Here is a 13,389-nt window from a genome sequence, read left to right as displayed (position 1 = left end):
TTGTGCTTAAAACATTTTGGATTTGACATGGTATTTAAGTTTTTAGGCCAAATCTCTAAATTTAATACATGCCTTGTTTTCATACACTCATCCATATATTAATGTTAATTTAATTCCAGATTTGCAAAACTGAATCAATCTATAATAATATTTGTTGCCTGCTGATATCCTCTGAAAATGTGTGAAGCATTTTGCCAATCTCTTTGCAGTCATTATAAAATTTATTAAAGGACAAAATTATTAGGCAATCCATTTCATTATTTCTCCTGCTGTGGTTTAGTAAACTTCACCAATGTTCTCTGTAAAATGTCATACCGTATTTCCAGCTCTTCATCCAGAACAAAATCAATACCATATGTACCTTAAAATGTATCAACAATCACATTTTCAAGCATATCATAGTTTTTATTAGCACCTAAATGTTATCCTTTCCTGTACACCTGTCATGTATAATGCATGTCATCCTTCAGCTGATGTAGGAATATATAGGCATTTAAAGTTTTGTACCATCAGTCAAAATCCAGTAGTTAAAAGAAGAAAGCAAACAAGACATAGAAGAGACCCAGATTGTCACTCAAGCTGATCCAACATTTGAATGATCTCAGGCAGAGAATTAAATACAAGATGCTTTCGACTATCCAAATATACTGGCACTGATCACAGTCAGTTGCAGGGGAATACTTCCAAGTATACTACAGCTTCCAAAATTCTTTCCCACCCCCACCCCCCCAATCTCTTTCTCCTTGTTGGATGAAATAAAACAAAACAACCACTTCACAAGCACATGGCACAACATAGGAGATCAAACCCATCAGGACAAGAGTCAGTGGTCCATCTGAATTTGAAAGACAAAGGTCATTCTTTTGAAGAAAGCCAAGTCCACATTTTGGATTGAGGGGATCACTGGCTTGAAAGATGGATCAAAGAGGCCATGTACATTAAGATTGAACAGCCCTCTCTCAACAGAGGTGGAGGAGTATGACACCACCTATCTCCTGTCAACAACACAGCCCTTTCAGCAGTTCCAAGAAGGTTCTGCACCCCTTTGCACTCTGATTCAGGTGAACCTGAGGGCACAGATAAACCCCCAAGGGGTCTCAAGAGCTCTCAGAGAGTACTAATGACCAAATGACTGCAAAGAAGTATGATCCTTCCACCTCCCCCTTACCATCCTGTCAGAACTAATCCTTCCATCACCCCACCATGACAATCGAAGATGAGAATTTTTGCATGAGAAGTGAAACATCTTCTTCCTCTTCCTCAAGGAAAATCAGTCCAGTTGCCTTTTGAAGGAAAGAAAAAGTGCCTTTGAGACAACTATGGCTGAGGATCTCCATAGACAAGTTGGATGACTGAAATTCTACATTATGGTTGAAATACATACATAAGTGAGAACCATGATACTGGTATTAGGAGTACCAGAAGCCCAAATCAATCTCCTGTCTTATTTTCTAGATGAAGTCCTTGCCCCAAAATGCCTGCAGTTACTTGCAGATGGCATCCCGTAATATATTTAAAAATCCTTCATTTTGCATCCTGATCTGCTGCTTTGTTCCTGCAGGAACACAGCAATTAAGACAATTTTAAATGAGCAAAATCCCATATAGTTTTATTGTTTAAAACAAGTAAAACCATTAAAATATTCTCCCTCATATTAAGTTTGGTTTTCGGTGCATACATTGCCACTGCCTTCTTCCAGGTTACTTTTTAAATGTACCAGTATAACTCACAGCCCTGAGATTTTGAGGCAATTTTCTGTTTAAGTGCTAACCAGGCTGGGACCCTGTTTACATTATTTGAGATCACCCAAGGGCAGTAAAGTGCTGCCATCTGCTGTGGCAAACATAAAAGGGACAGGGAAGATATGATTTCCAGAGCTTTCTGGAACACACATGGCTTCTGTAGCCTGGGGCTGGACTGCATGTCAGATATACAAAGCTTTGCTAACAGAAAGCTCTTAATGGCTACATAGATTCATAATGGTGTTATGAGGAAGTGATTCCTCTGATAAACCTTAAAGTCCTAAATGGCTTTCTTTGTGTAACACCAGTAACCTTAACTACACTTTAAAAGCCACTGGCAATCAGTGGAGATTTTTCAATAGAGGCATTTTGTAGCCACTGTGTCTTCTAGATATCGCATAAGGTCATACTGAGGCTTCACATAGGCAAGTCAATAATAAGACAGAATAATACCACCCTCACTCAGCAAATTAAAAAAATAATAATTCATCAGCCCCACAAAACCTAAAGCCTCCATCATTCAAAATTGAGGCAAGATAAGGTAAAAGGTCTGTTAAGGTTTAATACTAACGCAATAATGTCTCCCATTAATAAGAAACACATTATGAAACCAAAGAAGAAGACACAGTGAAAAGGCCAATAAAAATCTGGGTCATAAATAGCTTTTTGGGGATCTATTGTAACTTTGAACAATCAGTAAGTTGTAATTTGAGGACTATCTGTAAGCATCTTCTGGCATCTTGCATGTGAGAATGGAATGGAGCATGCTTCAAGATTGATAATTTTAAAAGGCATTCTAAGACTTTACTAATTGCTTTATTGAAAACTATCATGTATTCTGGAGGGTAGGAATACTATCAGTGTTATGCATCATTGCTATGATGTGGTAAAAAAAAAGAGAGGTGAGATTAGCTGTGGTTTTTATACTATAGTATTTTTATCCTATCTCAAGGTCAGGTGGAAGATACATTAATGCAGCTTTGTGGATGTAGCCTGATAAAGATAAATTATGTACCTATCAGCCAAATATTTTTGTTTTGTTTAATGCTTTTAAAATTCATTTGATCTTCTTGATCAATTCTTTTGAATTAAAACTTTAACCCAGATGACATTATAACCCAAACACCTTATAAATAATGAAATAAAATTAACCCAATAATAACCATCTAGAAAAAAAAGAGAAAAGAAATTTTGTCTGGGTTTTCTTTTCCTATTACAAAGAGTAAATTTCTCTAGGAAAAATATAACCACAATCTCAGTTTTAATTCTTAGTGATTAAAATTTAACTTCCTGATTGATTGGATCTTTTTAACTCCTCTGTCATTGGACAGGCATTGAATGGTCAGAGTTTTGGCTTATATTTTCTAAGACTATATTCCTATAATGTAGTAGCTAGGACGGCCTTCCTCAGCCCGATAATATCCTCCATAATGTTGGCATTACCTCTCCCAGAACATGCGGAAGATGCTATGTTAAGAAATATTTTATTAGGTAACAAGCTCTAATCTAGTGAATATATTTTGATATATTTCTCCATAAACATGAAAGGGGTTGCATTATGTAGTCCATTGCATAATGGTATGTCATGTGTTTGATTTCATATTTTGAATCAAAATATAAAATTCATTCAGACCGGCTTTAGCCAAAGACTGATTTACATTATCTTCCAAGTGAATATCAGTATAGGTAGACCTTGACTTATGATTGTTCAAATTTATGGTGACATCGGAAAGAATGCTTTAGGCCAGTAAGGCACTTCCAGCTGTTGTAAAATATTGTTTAGGGTGCTTGGCAACCAACTTACATCTATGATTAATTGCCAAGTGCCCCATGATCCTGTAATCGCCGTTTGCAATCGTCTGTGCCAGCTTCCCAAAGTCAATGAGGAAGCCAGCAGAGAAGGTCACAAGCAGAGAGGAAAGAGGGAAGCTGAAGTCTCATTGCAGGCTGCTGGAACAGAACTGAGATCTTGAGGATTTCAGCTCCATTCCTACAGCTTCATGAAGGATTCTACCTCCATGCATGCAGGTGACAGGAAATCCTTTGGCAGGCTACGGAAATGAAGCTGAAATCCTGAAGATTTTTGCTCCATAACTAGAGTCCACAGAAGGGCACTGAAAACTGTTGGCGTGTGCAAGAACATTTGAGTGTGAAAGGGTTGCCTGCTAGGAGTATTTCAGTTCTCTTTTGCTCCATCTACTTAATGACCTGAGAGATCAATTAACAACTGCAACCAGGAGTGCTAGGATGTGATCATTGAGCGAAGCTGTCATGTGGACAACTCACTCAACAAACACTTCACTCAATGACCAAGATTCCATTCCCAATTGTGGTTGTAAATTGAGGATTACCTGTACATCCTTTTGTCTCACCAAACTAATAGATATCCAAAACTGAATTTGTTAGCATAACCCTAACCCTATGGAAACCAGATTAGGTGTTCATGAGCAAACGAACTGTCCAATATCTCAAATGACATTGCTCAGATTCACAAGCCGTAACACAATTTCTTTTATTCGGGCTTAAAATGGGCTTAGCAGTATTATGTGAATCCAGTATCTATGTGTTATTCAAGAAGATTGGTTGAACCATTGTTTTCATCATAGTTTAGCACAGTCATTGCATCTTGCATTTTACACTGCACTTTTCAATATGGAACTTTTACAGAAACGTTTTTTTCTTTCTTTCTGAACATTCATCTGCCAAAAAACCATTCTGCATTGTTTGGCACAGTAATGAAATGTGATTCTAATCAATGAACAGGAGAATGAACTCACATCTTAAAGAGGCAAGAAGAAGTTCAGAAAGAAGCAGGGAGTTTGGTCTTGTGCTAATAAAAGCAAATTAAGGATTATGAGCAATGTATATATTAGTTATAATGCTGTAAATAAATCAAGCTGAACTTTTATTTACTCGGAAAGTTTACACAATTACCTACAGATGGTCCTCACAACCATCCATTTAGCAACCATTCAAAGTTGCAACAGCACTAAAAATAGTGACGTACGATCAGTCCTCACAGTTAAGAGCCACAGTGGCGCAGTGGTTAGAGTGCAGAACTGCAGGCTACTTCTGCTGATCACTGGCTGCCAGCAGTTTGGCAGATGGAATCTCACCAGGCTCAAGGTTGACTCAGCCTTCCATCCTTCTGAGGTGGGTAAAATGAGGATCCAGATTGTTGGAGACAATGTGCTGACTCTGTAAACCGCTTAGAGAGGGCTGTAAAAGCACTATGAAGCAGTATATAAGTCTATTGCTATTGCTATTATGAGTCATCGCAGCATCTCCATAGTCATGTGATCAAACTTTGGACACTTGACAGCTGGCATGTATTTATGATAGTTGCCTCATCCGAGGATCATGTGGGGTCACCATTTGTGACCTTCCTAGCTGGCTTCCAACAATGAAAGTCAATAAGTGATTTGCTTAACAACCGCATACTACACTTAACAACTGTGGGGAAAAATGTTGTAAAGTTGACTCACTTAGCTATCATCTTGATTAGTAACAGAATTTCTGGCCTCAATTGTGATCATGAGTCAAGAACTACGTATATTTTATACATCATAATCCTAGCAGCTCACAGAAATATTCCATAATTGGGAATGCTTAATTGTAAACAAAGGTATCATATTATAGAATGTTGCAGATTCGTCAGAGTCCCCAACACAACTCCCATGTGAAGCCTCAACTCCTAGTGTTTACAGTCCTTGCGTGCCAAAATCATCTCCACAAGAGTCTTGTTCTGGATGGCCTATTGGAACAACAGCTTCTCTTGCTGCAGAATTGCTACCAAATTGCACATAGCTGGAGAAAGCCAACATGCACTTATGCAGAGCACTTTTGTAAACCTTTTCCAGAGTGAAAGCTTTTACTGCTGCCTTAAATAAGGATGGCTATATCCTCACTGGAGGGGGAAAAATCTGACATATTTCTTACTCAAAAGAAAAGAAAGGACTTACTTTCGGCAAAACCTATTAAGGTCTACATAAGATAGATACGTGAGAAATCAGGTGACTGTGAGTTTGGAAGAACTAGAGAAATCCAAAAATATTACAGAATTCTAGAAAATTTGGTATTCAGAAAATTACCCATCAGTAGACACATAGAAAGAGATAAACCACATTTATACATCATTCAAATTAGACAATAAAAAGCTAAGAAGGAAAGAAAAAGGCCAGAACAAATCCTCTCCAGCAATAAACACCCATATAAGCAGGGATTCACACCAGACAAACAATCAAACAGAAAACAATATCTTTATCAAGGAACTACTGAGAAGAAAGCCACATCCCCACCAACACTGGCAGGCATGCTACTGTATATAAATAGAGCAAACACCACACTTATTAGCAGTGATGATATTTATTTATTTATATCCTGCCTTTATTATTTTCATAAATAACTCAAGGCAACAAACACACATACAATATTCCTTCCTCCTATTCTTCTACACAGCAACAACACTGTTGTCAGATTGGACTAAGAGAGGGACTGGCCCAAAGTCACCCAGATGGTTTTGATGGCTAAGGCAGGACTTGAACTTCTGTTTCTAACCATTAAACCAAACTGGCTCTCATTATTATATTGCCTAGTTAGGCAATGAAACATCTGCAAGCAAACAACCATCATAGATCAGGGAAAATCTGAACCTGCTACAGAATTCCTGTAAACTTGGCATTCAGTCAAATCAGCCACCAATAGTAGACCACAGAATGCTGCAAATGACAACAAAAGCAGGTCACTTGCCAAGCATCTGAAATAGGGTCATGTGACTGGAGGGTCAATGGTCAGAACCAGATTATAAGTACCTTTTAGGGGAGTGTCATAAACTGAGGACTACCTCTACTATGAAGTAATATTCTACTTCCACTGAGGGAATCAATCCACCATTTCTCAGGTAAAAGGTAACCAGAAGGTTTTCTGTTTCCATCTTCTCCTCACCTCCAAGCCCCCCTCCATTTCCCTTCTCCTGTCCAGGGATTTTGGAAGGAAGTGGAAGAGGGATTTTCATTTCTTCTTTAGCAAATATTGGAGAGGCTACCCTCCATTCAAGCCCTCCTGTTGCCTCCTCTGACATCAGAGAGCAGGAAAAGGAGGACTTTCCATTGCAGAAATGTCCCTCTTAGTTTCAGACTAAGCAGTCTCTGATTTGGTCCTTTCAGTCATATCAGTCTATTTGCCCCACTCCAAACTACTTCACCATATTCTCAGAGTCAGAATTGCTGGCAAGTGATAAAAACAGGAAATATGAATGGATTTGGTTAAAAAAAACTCCAAATCTTGAAAATTGTGATACATTCCTTAAGAATACATTTTATATTTCATCTTGTTGATGAACACAAAATTCCAAATTTTGTTTTCTCCATGCTTATCACTTTATCGCTACCAATTCCACCAGTGATATTTTAGTGTTATGATATAATCTTTATTTGGACAATTAAGTCAGGCAGCAGGATGGCATATGCTAGAATGACTGTGGCAGTCCAGATTTAAAACAAAAACAAAACAAAAAAGCTAGAGCTGTTTAGAAGCTCCTTCCTGCATAAATCAATAAAATGCACACAATCCAGAAAAGATGGAGTTTTGTTCTAAAATAAATATGGTAGTTTGCAAATTATCCAAGGACATTTATACATATATTATTTTGTATGTCATTAAAAGACAGAACTGATTACACAATGTTAAGAAATAGAACATGTCACAGAGGTAAAATAAATCAACCTCATTATTGTGGAGGAAAGTACAAAACCAAATAAACATATTAACCTTTTGTTCCTTATGGAGTGCTTTTCTTTAAAAATAACCAGTTTTCTAAATACAATAGGTGTTATCTACATTTTGTAGCTAATTCAAGTGGATTTTTCAGCAACTTTAAATACAAATGGTAAGTACACTATCACAGCAATAGCACTTAAGACTTATATACTGATTCACAGTGCTTTTACAGTCCTCTCTAAGTGGTTTACAGAGGCAGCATATTGCCCCCAACAATCTGGGTCCTCATTTTACCCACCTCGGAAGGATGAAAGGCTGAGTCAACCTTGAGCCAGTCAGGATTGAACTCCTGGAGTGAGCAGTGAGTTAGTCTACAGTACTGCATTGTAACCACTAGGCCACCATGGCTGTCTTAATCACTCTTTAATAGTAAAGCAGTTTTGTCTTTCACTTGACCTGTAAAAAAATGTAAGACTGAAATTCTGTATTCACTACCTACTAGTGGTGTGTTCCGGATCCCGTTGCAACTGGAACATGGCAATGGGGCCCGGCGCCCACCATGTGCATGCGCAAAGTGTGCACATGCATACTTACCATCCGCAATGCTCCAGTTGCGCAGGCGCCGTATGCTCCGTGCACATGCACCAAATCCCCAATCGGCTCAAATATAGGTAAGGAGGGCAGGCGGGCAGGTGGTCCCTCCGGAGCACCGTACCAGAACAGTACCCGGTGCTCCCAGTAGGCACCGGTACGCCCATACCAGGGCGTACTGGTCATATCCCACCACTGCTACCTACCCACCTTGTTTCCATATATTCTGAACATCAGAAAGAAGATAGTTATGTTCCTTCCTTGTATCATTTCTCTTAATAGACTTTTGCCAGCTATTAAACCTACTTTATTGACTGATTTAGTGAGGGATTAAAAAAAAAAACAAATCATCATGAGACTTCTAAATTGTAAGGTTTTTGGATATGAATAGCTTTTGTTTCAATTGATGGTTTTATTGCTATTTTTGACTCCTAATTGCAATGGCTACTTTAGCCTTTTGTGGGCTAAAAAACCAAGCAAATATTAGCAAAATAAATTAAAAAAAAGTAACTGGGGATGTCATAGCTCTCTATTCATAAGAATAATTGTATTGAAAAATAAATTTCTTAATAGGAGAAGACAGGGGTCAAATGGATGTCATTGTAGTGTATGGCAAAGCATAAGAGAAATTGGTCTTTTGCAGGGAAAAAAAGTCTCATTTACTAAATCATTAGAAAATCTGACATACTCCCCATGTGTAGGGCAAGAGAAAATAATACAGACATAGGAATAATATAAGCTGTGCATAATTCTTCAGTAAAAAATGCTAAATTAGAATTTTCAAACATCCAACATTATATGAGCAGAATTTCCACTCACTGAACAGTGTTTCTGACCCTTTCACTTTCAATACCTTTCATCTGAAAGGTATTGTTGTTGACATAGCAGGTCCCCAACTTTCTAGACCTGATTTGGGGCACAAATAAGAAAGGAAAAAGGTGTACATTATTCCATTAGGAGCTGTGTTTTATTGATAGATACATACCGATTATGTTCCTTTAACAATTCCCTGTGCATAAATTGGATTGTAAATAGTAAGGGTAAAGTTTAGACATCCAAGATTAAAATTTACTCTTAATATTTACAATCCAACTTTAAAAGCATCATTAGTACAAAAGCACAGTGATGCAATATTAATGGCAATTTGACTGCTTGCCCTGCCATATTTCAAAGGATTGTTTCAAAACCCAGTAGTGTCAATAGATAGCAGCTGTATTGTAGAATGTATTTATCTGGAAATAGATTTTAGTAAACTCAGGTGGGATTACTTCTGATTAGACACAGCTTTGTAAATAATGTTATCAATTACTATGAGCTATAAATTTGAGCTAACATGAGGATTTTGGTTTAAAGTTCAGTGTTTAGAGGACTACAAGTAGTCCTCGACTTATGACCTCAATTGAACTCAATGTTTCTGTTGCTATGTGAAACATTTGTTAAGTGAATTTTGCCCCATTTTATGACCTTTCTTACTACAGTTGTTAAGTGAATCACTGCAGTTATTAAATTAGTAACAGGGTTGTTAAGTGAATCTGGCTTCCCCATTGACTTTGCTTGCCAGAAGGTTGCAAAAGGAGATCACGTGACCCTGGGATGCTGCAACTGTTGCCGAATTTTGATCACGTGATTATGGGGATGCTGCAATGGTTGTAAGTGGAAAAATGGTCATAAGTCATTTTTCTTCGGTGCCGTTGAAACTTTCACTAAATGTTCACTAAATGTACAGTTGTAAGTTGAGGACTACCTATATTATGGGTTTTTATCGTTCCTTTCTTCTTATGAAATAGTTGTTCCTTGATACAGAATTACTGTGTCTAATGCAAGGTGGGTAGTCCAATTGGGATACTTGGTTGTTAAGTGAAGCAGTCACTAAGTGAAATATTGACTGTGCTTATTACCTTACTACCGCATTCCTTTGTTTTATAGACCTGTGAAGGCCATAAATGTAGGGCAGTGTTTCTGAATCTTGGTAAGTTAAAGATGTGTGGACTTCAACTCCCAGAATTCCACTCCTGTGGAATTCTGGGAGTTGAAGTCGACAAATCTTCAAGTTGACAAGGTCGAGAAACACTGATGTAGGGAGTAGTCATAACACTACTTTTTCATCATCATCATCATAACTTCAAATGGCCACTAAACAATGCGGTCATTAAATGCTGAGTACCCATACCTTAATCTGAATAGGCAATTTAGAGCTTGGGCTATCATCCAAATCATGCCTTGAAGTTGATTTGCAAAAAATAAATATTACTATTGTTAATCAAAATCTGTACTAGTTAGATGACCAGGCAAAACATGAATAGAACTGCTTCAAAAAAAGGGGGGGGGAGATAGATGCAAAATGGAATGAGATTATATACACTCAGGATACATTTGCAGGATAGAGAAACAAACCTATACTGATGTGTCATGCAGATTGTCTATAATTTTTTTTAAAAAACAACAACATATGGCAAAAGCTTCTGCAAGTCACAATTCCTCATTTAATAAACCACTGGAATAATATAGACATTAGACGTCACATTAGCTGCAAGACTGCAGATACAGTGTATATTAGACTTTCTCCAATGCATCAATATTTAACTCAGTCTTGATCCTAATTACATCACTGGCAAAAGAATTTATCCAACCTAAACACTTTGGTCCATAAAATTATATTTCATCTCATAATTATGAAGTTTAGCACTTCATTGGAGAGTTAATGTTTTTCATCATGAAGTTATTAGTTCTTAAAAAGCAATGAAGAAAACAGTCAAGTTAACATAAAGCCTCAAACCAATCCAAAAAAATTTTCTACATGTATTTACTCAAGGTAAGCTTTCATTGAGTTTAATGGGGTAAATTGCTAGTAAATAGGCACTAGATTATAATCACTAGAAAAATACAGCACACAACAAGTTCTCCAGAAGTTTTATTTTACATTTTTGCTTGTATTCTGTAAAATGATCCTAAATATGCCCATAAAACACAAATCCATCTTGTCTGGCTTAATGTTTATTGGGTGTATTCTGGAAGTGCTTAATGCAGCAAAGGAGTTTTTGAGCAAAATAGACCTTATATCTGAGAAGTGTTTAAACTACACTCTTTTACTGTTAGCAAGTAAAGGGCACAAAAATTCCCTTAAATGAATGTTCTGCGACCAAGGCTGGAATTATGTTGCTAGTTCCTATACAGATCATGGGCACATATACCTTTTTAGATTGCTACTTGCTTCCCCCCACCCTTCCAGATATTCATGTAATAGAGTGTTTTTTCTCTCTCTTCATTATTGTCACTAGCCTTCCCATTCACCCCCAAAGAATGCTGAGTAGTTAAATGGCTCAATCTGCATATCCAATTAGATTTATACAGCAATAAGTTTCACAGAATGAAATAGAATTCACTTTTGAGTGAAAATGCTTACAATTAGGTTTCAAGCAACAAGACTAAGGATTCATTCCGTTTAACCTCTCGCTTGCCAGAATCAACACCATGAATCTGGTTACAGATGCCATCCAATCCACACTTTAGGCAACAGCAAATCAGTTCCAACTTCCACCACATGAACACACTTAAGACCGTGTGGGTTTGCTGCCCTCAAAAGCTTAAAGCGCATCACAACAGATCCATTCCTTTCCACAGAACTGCGAGATTCATTTGGCAAATTGTCTACACACACACACACACCCCTAAGATCCAACTCTTAAGGTGTTGTGTCTTTCAGCTCAGAATTGAACCAACATGGCAAAACCTCCCTGCCCCATTTGCAGAGTTGCAACATCTCTGCCAATAACTCCTTTCCGCAATATTTAAAAGAAAATCTGATTTATGTGAGATGTCCTCAGGGAAAGATCATTACCACCTAACATTACCTTCCCACGGGATGATATTAAAGAGGGGGGGAGGGAAAGGGAAAGAAGTTAAACCGATTTCCTTAATGAAAATTAAACCGATTTCCTTAATTTTCCTTCCTGAAACAAACCAAGAGACAAAAGCTATTTTCCCAGCAGCTAAACTCTCTGACGGCGAAAGGGACAAGCTGTCCCAACCATCCAAACACTTTGAAAGTGAAGCCAGGCGGTCCGGGCAAAGAAAGAAAGCCGGCATCCCATCCCCGACTGGGACGAACTGAACAGACAGATCAGATCGATGGCTTGAAAGCCACCAGGATTTCTCTCTCCCCCCCCCTCTCTCTCTCCCTCCCATCCGGACTTCTCATCTCTCTCTCTCTCCCTCCCTCCCACCCGGACTTCTCACCTCTCTCTCTCCCTCCCTCCCTTTCTCTCTCCCACCCGGACTTCTCATCTCTTTCTCTCCCTACCTTTCTCCCCCTCCCCCCTCTCTCTCCCTCCCACCCGGACTTCTCATCTCTCCCCCCCCACCCCGACTTCTCACCTCTCTCTCCTCCCCCCTCTCTCTCTCCCTCCCATCCGGACTTCTCATCTCTCTCTCTCTCCCTCCCACCCGGACTTCTCACCTCTCTCTCTCCCTCCCTCCCTTTCTCTCTCCCACCCGGACTTCTCATCTCTCTCCCTCTCTCTCTCCCCGGACTTCTCATCTCTTTCTCTCCCTACCTTTCTCCCCCTCCCTCCCTCTCTCTCCCCCTCCCACTCGGACTTCTCATCTTTCTCCCTCTCTCTCCCTCCCTCCCTCTCTCGGGGAGGACATTGCCAGAAAACTCTTCCCTAAAGATTCTCAATCATCCAGGTCGTGGTTGCCCAGCGGTTGCTTTTTTTCTGGAGGCAAGAAAAGTCCCAGTTGCCTCCAGAAAAAAAAGCCCCTATGGGGCAAGCAAACTCTTCGCCCAGCTGGTTTTCTCCCACTCGCGGGAGTGCCTGCAAAACTCGCCGACCTGATCCCGAGCCTGCAAAGGAGCACGGAGCGGTGGAGAAAGGCGTAGCTTTCGCCTCTCGCAAAACTCTCCGCAAGGAAATCGTGGGGGTGGAGGGGGGAGCGAGACGGTCCTCTATTTTGACTCGGCTCAGGTTCAGAGCCCCGAAAACTGCCCTTAGGCTCCTCTCTTCCACAGCGCATCGCTCTCCTACCCACCTACCCACCATGATCCAGTCTCTAAGCGCCAGGATGGCATCGCCCAACCTTCCGAGCCGACCCTCCACGTTTAAATTAAGGCCGAATAAAAGTTTAATCGGCCGGGTATCTGGGTTTTTTTTTTTGCTTTGGTGTAGATTCACTTCGCCCGGGCTTTGGAGCGCGGCGGCGCTCGCCTGGCTCTCCCCTCCTCTGCAGCGAGGCTTCCTGAAGGGCATCGGAGCCGGAGAGAACGCCGGAGGCAGCCCGTTCGCGAAGTATGTGTGGTGATGGGGAGACGGGGGAGGAAACAAAAGCCACCCTTCAGGTG

Source organism: Natrix helvetica (genome assembly GCF_964273705.1).
Source record: "Natrix helvetica genome assembly, chromosome: 1".
NCBI classification, from domain to species: Eukaryota; Metazoa; Chordata; class Lepidosauria; order Squamata; family Natricidae; genus Natrix; species Natrix helvetica.
This window is presented reverse-complemented; position numbering follows the sequence as displayed.